This window comes from Alosa alosa, chromosome 2 (genome assembly GCF_017589495.1).
Source record: "Alosa alosa isolate M-15738 ecotype Scorff River chromosome 2, AALO_Geno_1.1, whole genome shotgun sequence".
In the NCBI taxonomy this organism is placed as follows: Eukaryota; Metazoa; Chordata; class Actinopteri; order Clupeiformes; family Clupeidae; genus Alosa; species Alosa alosa.
The window spans coordinates 27,723,769-27,736,268 of NC_063190.1; the positions used below are offsets into that span (position 1 = coordinate 27,723,769).

The 12,500-nt window shown below is 45.2% G+C and overlaps 1 protein-coding gene across 1 annotated transcript in view; it reads left to right on the forward strand.

Moving 5' to 3' along the window:
* The window catches only part of LOC125291212 (fibroblast growth factor 11-like), a 49,935-nt gene that overhangs the window by 17,308 nt on the left and 20,127 nt on the right, over window positions 1–12,500 (forward strand). The window lies entirely within an intron of this gene.

Here is a 12,500-nt window from a genome sequence, read left to right on the forward strand (position 1 = left end):
CTATAGAGCACATACTTTCCCAAACACACACACAAACAAACAAACTCAAATAGAAACATACTCAACCCTGTCTATATAGAGTGCATGCTTTCCCAAACACACACACAAACTCAAACAGAAACATACTCAACCCTGTCTATAGAGCACACATACTTTCCCAAAACACACACACAAAAGTCAAACAGAAACATACTAACCCCTGTCTATAGAGCACATACTTTCCCAAACACACACACAAAGTCAACAGAAACATACTCAACCCTGTCTATAGAGCACATACTTTCCCAAACACACACACAAAGTCAAACAGAAACATACTCAACCCTGTCTATAGAGCACATACTTTCCCAAACACACACACACAAAGTCAAACAGAAACATACTCAACCCTGTCTATAGAGCACATACTTTCCCAAACACACACACAAACTCAAACAGAAACATACTCAACCCTGTCTATAGAGCACATACTTTCCCAAACACACACACAAACTCAAACAGAAACATACTCAACCCTGTCTATAGAGCAATACTTTCCCAAACACACACACAAACTCAAACAGAAACATACTCAACCCTGTCTATAGAGTGCATACTTTCCCAAACACACACACAAACTCAAACAGAAACATACTCAACCCTGTCTATAGAGTGCATACTTTCCCAAACACACACACAAACTCAAACAGAAACATACTCAACCCTGTCTATAGAGCGCATACTTTCCCAAACACACAATGTCCGCTTGTTTTTCCCCCTCTAGCCTGACACATCTCTTTTCACTCTGTGTGTCCGTCCCATGTCCATGCACTCTGTCTCTCCTCTTTCCCCAGTCCCCGTTCCCATCCCCTCTCTATCTAATTAAAGAGCTAGAAGCCATCAGTAAACATCAATACCCCCTTTCCCCATCGCCTGTTTGCCTGACATGTCGCTAACGGTAACAACCATTATTACACCACTAATTCCCCCCGCCGCAGTGGCACTTAGGCGGCAGACCAAACAGCCGCGGCTGAAGTGCCGTCAAGAGCCACTTCGCCATCTGCGCTGGGGGTGCCACCGCCGGGCATCGTCCCCGTGCCCACACTAGTGCCGTAAAGGCATGTGCTCGGAATGCCCTGTCGCCTTGGCACCGGTGCTCGAACGCATAATGGCTCTCTGGTGCTGGACTGAAGCAAGTTGACCAGAGAGTGGAAGGGGGGGGGGGTGGGAGGAGGTCATGCCATGTTACATTTTCACAGATTTTTCGCATTTCAAATAGTCTGCATGGCTTGTCTAAGTTTGAGTTGTCCTCATGCCGGTCCAAATACTGCACAAGACTACTAGATGTACTGCTGGACAGGTTCTATAAAGGCCATCATAATGTGACGCTCTAGGTTTTTATGCCTAGAAATCACGGTAAAGGAGCTGTCATTGGCAGTAGATGGCTACTGTAAAGGATCTAGACTGACAGGATGGATACACCAAGGAACCTTGAAGGGTGCCGGCAGGAGTGTTTTAAAGTAGGCATCCCTGTCAGCATGCGTCAGCAGAAAAGCTAATGATGAGGAGCCGATTTCTACCTTGACAAGAATGTGTGTCTGTGTGAAGATGTGGCATAAGTGATGTGGGTGTGTGTGTGCATGTGTATGTTTGTGTATGTTGTGTATGTTTCCGTGTGTTTGTGTATTTCTATGTGTGTGTATGTGTGTGTGTGTGTGCACATGTGTGTGTGTGTGTGTGTGTGTGTGTGTGTGTGTGTGTGTGTGTGTGTGTGTGTGTGTGCGTGTGTGTATGTATATGTGTGCATTTGTTTTAGTGCTGGATGGATGGACGAGTGGCTGCCATAAGTGAATCATCAGTCTCGGTGGGCAGCTCGACAGCCGGCGGAGTTTGTGATTAGCCTCCGCGTCCAGGCAGAGCTGTCTATCGAGCGCCCACGTAAAAACGCCTGCTTTATGCCCCCCTTCCGCCTTGTACAGAGCCATCTCCTCTAATGAAATGATGGTGTCAACCCCCCCCCTCTCCTTCTCTCTCCGTATACCTCCTCCACTCGCACCCCGTACTTTGCCCACCCTCCTCGTATAACTGGCTCCTGCTTCCTCCTCCTCCTCCTCTCTCTCTCTCTCTCTCTCTCTCTCTCCCTTTTTTCTCCCCACCTCTCTCTCTCTCACCCCACGGCCATGTAATGACTTGCTTTCCTGCCCTGATTGGGTGATGTATGGTGTTATTGGCCGGTATGAAAGCCCACATAACTCAGTGGATATTAGATAGAGAAAGAGAGCCAGCCAGTGGCAGTGAGCTGATGTGAATATGGGAGACGGGGGGATGAAACGGCAAAAGAGAGAGAGAGAGAGAGAGAGGGGGGGGGGGGAGAAGAGAGGAGTCTTTAAATCAACAGCTGTAAGCACCCATGTTCCTGCAGCTAGTTATCAATTTTCTTTCTGGGACTGATATCTGAACTCACTGGAAGACCTCTCATATGAGGTGCATACATGCAAGACAACATGATGTATCTGTATGCAAATACACACACTTATGCATGCATACACACACATCCATACAGACACACACACACACACACACACACACTTGCAAACTCACACACACACACACGCACACACACTCTCTCTCCTTCTCTCTCATACACACACACAGACACACACACACACGCACACAGACACACACACACACACATACACACACATACACACACACACTCACACACTCACACACTCACACACTCTACACACACACGCACACAGACACACACTCTATACACACACACACACACACACACACACACACAGACAGACGCACACTCTACACACTGTGATCTCCAACCCCATGGTGTCTGTGGCTGCTTTATCAGGAAGTGCGGGGGTGTGATCAATACGGGCTCTCTCCGGGTCCTGGGAAAAGTTCAGCAGGTTCTGCAGAGCTCTGCAATGTGAGTGATGGTGTGACGCAGGACAGACAGGGCCTCCCATGGGATTCACACACACACACACACACACACACACGCACGCACGCACGCACGCACGCACGCACGCACGCACGCACGCACGCAGGCACGCACAAGCGTATGAGGAAACACCCTCCCCAAGCTCAATCCCCTCGGAGTTTCCCATCTTCCTGACGCTCTCTTTTATCCAAGTTTAACTCCACTTGCTTCAAGCAGCGGTGTGGTGGGATAGTCAGTGTGTGTGTGTGTGTGTGTGTGTGTGTGTGTGTTTTATCTATGAATGGCTGATCACACATTTGGAATCATCAAACAAACACACACTCACTCTCACATACACTGACACACACAGCAGGAGTTGAGTGATCACACACACACACACACACACACACACATCCACACATGTCTGGGTGTGGCATTTGATACTGTCGTGATGTCAACCTCCAACTCATAGCCTCAGTGACAGAAGTAGTGACATGAGAGAGATGCTGGAGATGGAATGACAGAAGGTTAGAGAGAGGGAAAGAGAGAGAGAGAGAGAGAGAGAGAGAGAGGAAGAGAAAAGAGTGAGCTCCACGATTTAAGAACAGCATGAGTGTGTAGAGGGCTTCAAGCGAAACAGATCATTTATCCTGCCGCAGTGGCACGGGCGGGGGTAGTGAGTGGAGTGGTGTGTGTGTGTGTGATGATGGTTCTTCTTCTTTTTTTTTTTTTAAAAACTCCCTTTCTCAAATGAACACAGAGTAGGCCGGAGGGACCGCGCTCATGAAACATTCAGCCTCCGTTCTCCTCTCGTGGCGCCCCGTCACAAATAAACGTGTGATCCTAATGCATCATTTATGGGCCAGGAGGCAGTCGGTGCTCGCACGCAGCTTAGTCCGCCACTGACCCAAAACCTCACTAAAAATGCCCCACCCTGGGTGAGCACGGGAGAGAGAAAGAGAGCGAGAGAGAGAGAGACAGAGAGAGAGAGAGAGAGAGAGAGAGAGAGAGAGAGAGAGAGTATGGTTTCGGACCACTGTGAAATTGAGTTAACTTGCAATGGGAGGTATGTATGGGCGAATAGTTCCCCTGCACTAAAAATGAATCACTTTCACAGTGAGGTATAGGTAGGAAATTGTGCACTGTATTAACTTCGTGTTGTGATATTTCGATACTCTCAGAGTGTAGGCCTATGGGCTAATGGTTTGCATGCACTGTGACATTGATTTACTTTCAAAGGGAAGTGTGGATAGGTGATAGGTTATGTGCACTGCAGCCTTTATTTTTTTTCATCTGAAATAATGTTGGTTGAATAATATGTCTATGCCATCGTAAATGACTTTGATTCAGTTGCCATCAATTATCACATCAAAATAAGGGTCTGTGCCTAGCAGCAACATTTGATTACATTGTAAGAGGCAGTTTTCCTCGAGAATTCTTGAGGTGTGTCACTTGGGTTTGCCATTTGTGTCTTTCTTGGCTTGCAAATGCTCCTAGAGTTCTACGGCTTCTCCTCGTGTGCATGCACTGTGTCTTTCCACGAAAATAAAAACGCACAAACAACATTTGCCACCGTGACACGTGTCCTTGTCTCAGTTTTTATGGCTGCCGCGGATTTATTATGGAACTCGAAGCGGGAAACTGTCTAATGCAGTTTTAATGTAGTATCTTCAGAGTGGAGTGTCGAGCTAAGATTAGCATGCCCAGGGAATTGAGTTCAAAATGGCGTCCAAGGGACTGTGTTTGCATGGCGGAGTAATGTTAGGCAATTAACCTTGGCTTGAGTCAATTAGAAAGAAATTGATGTTACAAAGGAATTTAGCAAATAGTTTTGCTCAATGAAGCAGGCAATGACTTTGCAGTCCTGTATTTTTGGAGGAAGTGGATTTGTCTGTGAATTGTGAGGTGTTTTAAGAGACTAATGAAATTGGCAAACCATTACACAATGCTGAAATAAAATTCTCCTACTGGATATATATGACATCTGGAGGACAAATTCTTACAGCTGCCTCTTGATAGCATGATTGATGAGTTGTTATATGTATAAATGTATTATTTCACTTATACTAATGTGCATTCCTCAGATGCACTGCATGCGCAATGTATTTTTCACAGAAAGTGCTGAATATATTTAGCTGCAAGGATCTTTTTTATTTCTTCATTCAGTTGGACTATGAAAGAGCATTGCAGTTTAGTTACTAATATCCTCTCGGTGTAAATGATGAACTTTTTAACCTAGGCCGTGTTTCTTGGAACATGTTTCCTAAAACGTGTTTGGTGTTATGGTTGCTGGTTTACAGATACACAGACGTCATGTCTCTCCATCTGGCATGTTTTTTTTCTTAATTGTTTTAAAAATGATTTTTATAATCTAATGTTTTGTTCTATTGTAAATTTACTCTTTAAGTTGAACTAAAACCCTTTACATTGATGTTGTTTGGTGATTGGTGTGTTTTACCATGATGTTAATGATATAAGCCTATAATTAACATATATCTCATAAAGCCATTGTTAAGGCTGTTCAGTCGGCCTTGCAATATATTAGCTACTAACTGGGAGACACAAGAAGACGTGACTGTATCGTCAGCACTGTGTAACTTTATTGAACTCCCCCTACCTGGTTACATACAAAGGTTCCTACCCAAGTATTTCAACTAACACTACATCCCCCTTTCTGACTAAAGGATGCTTTCACTGGGAATGTATGAAAAACAATACAACTCATAGTGATGTTTTGAAAACTAACAAAAGGTTGTTCACTTCCTTTAAGTGTTTACATAACAGCCTTAACCAGGTTTTAAACTAAGACATGTGGCTTCCTATTAATCTCATTTCTTAAATAGTCTTTTAACAATTGTACTCCTAACATACTGTCAGTCACTGAAAATATCAAATCATTTCAAGTGTTAACACCAGTCAACAACAACTAGGCTATTACTGCCAACAACTCAGAACTCATTTTGTTAAGACCATTAAGCAATAGAATATTTTCAAAGTTGACATCTTTCAACAACATTCAACACATTTCACTTTACATATTGCCTGTCCTTCTTGTTTTTTTTTTTTTCAATGTCAATATCTATGAGCGAACAAAGTCTTTCAAGTACACTGGAGGTACTCTACTCTCACTCTTTCAAGTGCACCGGAGGTACTCTACTCTCACTCTTTCAAGTACACTGGAGGTACTCTACTCTCACTCTTTCAAGTACACTGGAGGTACTCTACTCTCACTCTTTCAAGTGCACTGGAGGTACTCTACTCTCTCTCTTTTAAGTACACTGGAGGTACTCTACTCTCACTCTTTCAAGTACACTGGAGGTACTCTACTCTCACTCTGGCAGAGACACGGCTTTCCTGCAGTGAAGCCTGCTGACCGGGGTCACATGGGATTTCAGGTGTGACAGATGTACTCTCTGCCATTGGATCAGCACCATCGGGGGTTACCTCAGGTAAGGCAGTGGTTGTTGCTGGTGCTTTAGGGGTGGATGAGAGGTGGTACCGGTTTCTTCTCAGGGTCCCCCTTGGTGTGTCGATGATGTAGGACCTTGGCGTACCTGCATTAGACACTACTGTGCCTCTCTCAAGCATATCCTTGACCCACTTGTGGTCACCTTGTTGCAGGAGTGGCATGTTGCGTGCTTTGTGTCGACGGTCGTAGTTTTGTTTCTGCTTTTGTCTATATTTTTGTTCAATTCTTTTTAGATTTTCCATGTCTGTCCATCTGGGATTGAGCTGAGATGGAATTACAGGAACTGGTGTTCTAATTTTTCTGCTCATGAGAAGCTCGGCTGGACTGTGTCCATTCGCTAGAGGAGCAGCACGCTAGGCCATTAGGGCAAGGTAAGGATCACTTGATTTCTTCAGGAGACCTTTGACCTTTGATTGTCCTGATGGCCCGCTCTGCCTCCTGTTGCTCTGTGGGAAGTGAGGACTGGACGTCACATGACTGAAACTCCACTCTTGTGCAAACTTTCTGAAGTGCTCAGATGCAAATTGTGGCCCGTTGTCTGAGCGCACCACATCCGGTATTCCATGACGCGCGAAGATGGATTTGCAGTGTTCTATCACAGCATTAGATGTTGTATGAGTGAGTTTGGTCACTTCGAAGAATCTTGAAAAGTAGTCTACTAAGACCAGGTAATGCCTGTTGTTTTCTGTCTGAAACAGGTCTGCACCGATGATGGACCATGGTCTTGCTGGGAACTCAGTGGGTTGCAGCGTTCCTTTGAAGTTGTTTTTTTCACGACTGCACACATCACATTTCTCTATCAGTTGTGTCAAGTCTTTGCTAAGGCCTGGCCACCATACAGATTGTTTGGCCCTCTCTCTGCATTTAGTCATTCCCACATGGCCCTCGTGCAGTTTATTCAGCATGTCTGCTCTAAGTGATGCAGGGATTACTATTCTACAGCCATAAAGTAGCAAACCCTCATGAACTGTTAGCTCACCTGAGAATGGCAGATAGGGCCGAAATGCTCTTTGTATGGTGAATTTATCCGGCCAGCCCTCCTTGCAGTATGTCTTGAGTGTGTGGGGTAGGGTGTCTTTGTCCTGATGTGTCTGTATTTCTTTAAGTCTTTTTTCTGTAGTTGGCAAGCTTGCTATAACTGTGTCCACATACAGGTTCACCTCTTCCTCCTGTAAGCCTTCTGCTGTGTTAGTGACCGTTGCTCTGGAGAGCACATCTGCAGTCGCAATGTCCTTGTCTGGCACATGTGAGATATTGTAAGAGAACCTCATGAGTCGCATGCGTAGGCGCTGTATACGTGGTGGCAGTTCATCCAGGCTCTTTGAGCCTAGCAGAGGAACTAAAGGTTTGTGGTCTGTCTCTATGTCGAAAGTCTTTCCAATGAGGAATTCAGAAAACTTCTCACAGGCCCATGTTGTGGCTAGAGCTTCCTTTTCAATTTGAGCGTACCGTTGTTCAGTGTTGCTAAGGGCTCTGGAAGCGTATGCCACCGGCTTCCCGTTTTTCTCACCTTGTCGCTGGAGAAGGACAGCCCCCATGCCGTAAGAAGATGAATCAGCTGAGACGAGTGTTTCTGCATTCGGGTCATACAGAGCAAGACCTAGCGGTGTAGTTAACTCTTCCTTAAAGCAACACCAAAGATTTTTTTGTACCTTAAAATAATGTTTTCAAAATCATTTCAGTGGTTCATCAACTTCGTAACAGGGTGAACGGCACTTCTGCATTAAACCCGACCCCTCTATCGGCTATAACCGCACTATGTAAGTTTGCCAGATCGGGTAGCGGATCTGTAGTTCGATGGAATGAGACATAAGAAACTACAAATTTGACTTGCATCTGATGTTGAAATACATCGTACTTTCATAAAACTATGCAACATATTCTACCTTGTCTGTGGACATGGTTATTTGAAAAGCCAGTGCTGGATAAACAAATAGCGTGCGTGTGACAGAGGAAAGTTCTTTGGTGTTGCTTTAATCTTCTCAAAGGCATGCTGTTGTGGACCCCAGGCCCACATATTCGATTTCTTCAAAAGTTCTCTGAGTGGACGTGTTTTCTCAGCCAGGTGAGGCAGAAATTTGCCCAGGTGGTTTGTCATTCCCAGGAAGCGTCTCACCTCGCTGACGTTAGTGGGCTCTGTCATGGCCTTCACGGCGCTCACCTTGTCGGGGTCTGCACTGACGCCTGAGGCCTCGATGACCTGTCCCAGGAACTTTATCCTACTCTTTGAGAACTCACACTTGTCGTTGAGTGTCACATCCGCCTCCTGCAGACGTGACAATGCCATCTTCAGTCTCTCATCATGCTCTCTCTGAGTTGCTCCCCAGATGAGTACATCGTCCATCTGGCACACAACACCTTCAAGGCCTTCTAGTATGCGAGACATGTGCTTTTGGAAATGTTCTGGAGCCAACAAGATCCCAAAACAAAGACGGTTATAGCAGTACCGCCCAAATGGGGTTATAAAGGTGGTGAGGAGAGAGGACTCTTTGGATAACGGGATCTGCCAGAATCCAGCATTGGAGTCAAGTTTAGAAAAAACTTTGGCTCCAGCGAGCTGTCCTAATGTGTGTTCGACTGAAGGCAGAGGATGCTTCTCTCTCATCACTGACTTGTTCAGCTCTGTGAGGTCTGTGCAGATTCTGACTCTGCCGTTGCGCTTGGGCACCACCACCATGGGTGCACACCATGCAGTGGGCTCCTCCACCTTTGAAACGACTCCCTGCTGCTCCATACGACTCAACTCTTCTTTTACTTGCGGAATGAGTGGGAGAGATATCCGTCGGGGAGTGGAAAGGGAAGAAGGTTTTGGCCCTGGCTTTAGGACAATGGTGTACTCCCCCTCCATTTTCCCTAGTCCTGAGAAAAGCATTGGGAATTGTCTTTTTACAGTCTCTTTGGTATCCAGGCTGAGGTCATTCAGTCTGGCGACAAGCTGGAGTGTCATGGCAGCTAGTCCACCAAGAAGTGGCGTACGTAGCCCATCCACAACGTAAACTTCCTCTTGTGTGCTTTTATTGTCCTTACTGAGAGTGGCTGCAAATTTCCCTTTTACCTTCAAAGGTGTTCCTCCTGGCCCATAGAGAATCTTTGTTGCTCTCAACAGCTTGTTGAACTGGCCCTGTGTGTACAGTTTTGCTGGGACTGCAGTGACGTCTGTTCCAGTGTCAATTTTGAACACTGCCTTGTGGTCTCCTCTGACATAGAGCCCAAGAAAGCAACGTCCTCATCGCTGTCTGACTCCTCATTCACTGCAGCTACATTCACTTCCATTTTCTTTCTAGTTTTGCAGACTCTAGCATAATGTCCTTTTTTTCTGAATTGATTACACACAGCCTATCTCGCTGGACACTGCTGCGGATGATGCCCTCGTGTGTCTCCGCATCTATTGCATTGCAGTTGTCTTTCCTGTGTCATTTTCTTAAAAGCCTGTCCACTGTGCTGCTTGTTTTGTTTTGAACTTGAGCTGCTGCGCTGACGTGTGTGCACATTATCTAGCTGAGTAGATAGATAGAAAGATAGATAGATAGATAGATAGATACTTTATTGATCCTCAAGGGGAAATTCAAGGGTCTCAGTAGCATACAGACATAACACACAACATGCACTTACAACAGAAATGGTGAACATTAGTATAGTATAAACATATAACTAAACTCCACTGTACAATAAAGACAGTAGAAGATAAGATAAGAAACTAACAAAACTAAATACTAAATACACTATGTAAGTTAAATTAAGAAAGCCCAATGTGCTTGAGGGTGATCAAGCATTAAGACGCTTGTAGTGACAGGGCCAGGACTTAGTATTGCAATAGAGTATTGCAGGCTTCTGCTTTAAAGTTTGCAATAGAGTATTGCAGGCTTCTGCTTTAAAGTTTGTCTTAAGCATTTCAAGCTGCTTTTTTACCTGCTCACTTTGTCGGGCCTTGTTGATGGCTTTCCCCAACGTCAGTTCGGAATCCAGCTGTAATGGATTTATTTTGTAAGCGTTTATCTCTCAGGCCCACAACCAGTCGATCTCTCACCATTTCGTCGTGCAGAGCACCGTATCCGCAGTGCTCCATGAGGCAATGCAGCGCCGTCTGAAAGCTGTCTGCTGACTCGCCAACTTCTTGTTGTCGTTGATTAAATTTAGCCCTCTCGAATATGACGTTCCTGCGAGTTTTGAAGTGAGCATCCAGTTTCGCTTTAACTGTTGCATATTCACCCGCCTCTTCGGGGGTTAAGTGCAGGGAAACTACAATGTCTTCAGCCTCTTCTCCCATTGAGTAAATAAGTGCATTCACTTGGTTTTCGTCATCTTGCGCGTCTAATCCTGACGCGATGCGAAACCTTTCAAATCGTTTTACCCACTTTGTCCATTCGCCCGCCTTGAAAGTAAATTTCTCCGGAGGAGTGACTTGAAACTGAGCCATGTTGCTGCCGTTCCGTAGATGCTAACGCTAATAACTCTCTGACTAGCCTGACACAATTTCACTCGATAGGCACGCAAACAATCCGCTCCAAAACTGGTGCACTATGTAGCCCTCGACACATTAATACTGTCTAGTTAACCGTGTTAACTTCTGACACCATGTGAGGGCTTCCAGTATTTGGTCAGAGAGATCACTTGGGACTCTGCCAACATGACTGGGAAAGACAGATGTCCAGCGAGCTGCTGCTAAGCTGCCATGCTATGGCTAGCTGCATCGATCTGGATAGTGGGTACGCAGGAATTCAGAACTGATAGGCGTCTAGTGATCCAGGATTTGTCGCTATCAGAAGTCCACCGTGCTGCTGGTTTGTGGGTTAGCTTTCCAGTGTCTGCCCAGAAAACTGTACAGACGGCCGTTGGATGGTGTGCCATGATGCTGTGTCTGTGTGGCCATGCAGTGCCCATGGACTCATTATTGAGGTCGTCTGTGTCTGTCTTTGTCTTTGACTTTGAATAGCCATTGTGCCAGAAAATGCGTTGTATAACTACATTTTTCAGGCTAAATATGCATTCAGCAAAAGTGATGAGAAGCTAGTGTTGCCAGCACTAAGTGGCTCATAGGAACCCTACAATAATGGACAAAGACAAATAGGATAAAATAAAAATAAAAACTTACCAATGAAGGCTTCTACTGAATCATTCTTACCCCTAGAAAAATAGAATGTAGGAAAGTGAGGTCAATGTTTTTGATCAAATGTGCACAAATATAAAGCCAGACATAACCCAAATATCTTGGAATGGGCATTGGGAAATGTTGGATTTCTTTGATTTATTCTTTTATTTAGATATCTCCATATTTGTTCGGCATACCACATATTCTTCTTGCCTTTAAATATATTACATTCCTGAAAAGTATTGCAGACAAGAAAGGAAGTTCATTTTTTAAAAAGAACTTCTGTCTCTGAGGATCTTTTAATACATTAATGTTCATCGCTAATGGTCCAGAGTGAACTTTTACTGACCTCTATAATGTTAAAACTATCTGTTCAAAACTTTGCTGCAACAGACAGACACACACAGCCACCTGTTTCCTGGCACCATCTATCTATTCAACACACAAGCCTCTGCCTCTCCCCTTCAGCATCAACGCCGGCTGCTCCTGAGCCCTGGGAGCCACCTCACCTACTTGAGTGAAGGTGGAGGAGGAGGTGGTGGTGGTGGAGGTGCAGGCGTGGGTTATGTTAATTCAGACGGTGCTCAGCCGCTACCTGACAAACCCTCCGTGTTAACCTGGCTCTAGCCTGAAGCTCTCTCCCACACACTAGCAAGGGGTGCACTCTCAAGGGGACCATCGCTCTTCACTGCCTCCATCTTTTGCTCTTGCTTTGTTAACTCTCTCCTACTTTCTCTCTCTCTCTCTCTCTCTCTCTCTCTCTCTTTCCTTCTACATCTACCCCCACTGTCCCTGGTGCAGAGGGAAAAACAGAGACTGATGACAAACACAAACACGCTCAAATGACACACAGATACAGTCTCACAGACAACCACACATCTGCACAGTTACTCAAGTAGACACACAAAAAACAGAAACATAGACAACACACACACATACTCTCTGTATCTCTCTCTCACACACACACACACACACACAAACACAAACACACACACACACACTCTCTGTATCTCTCTCACACA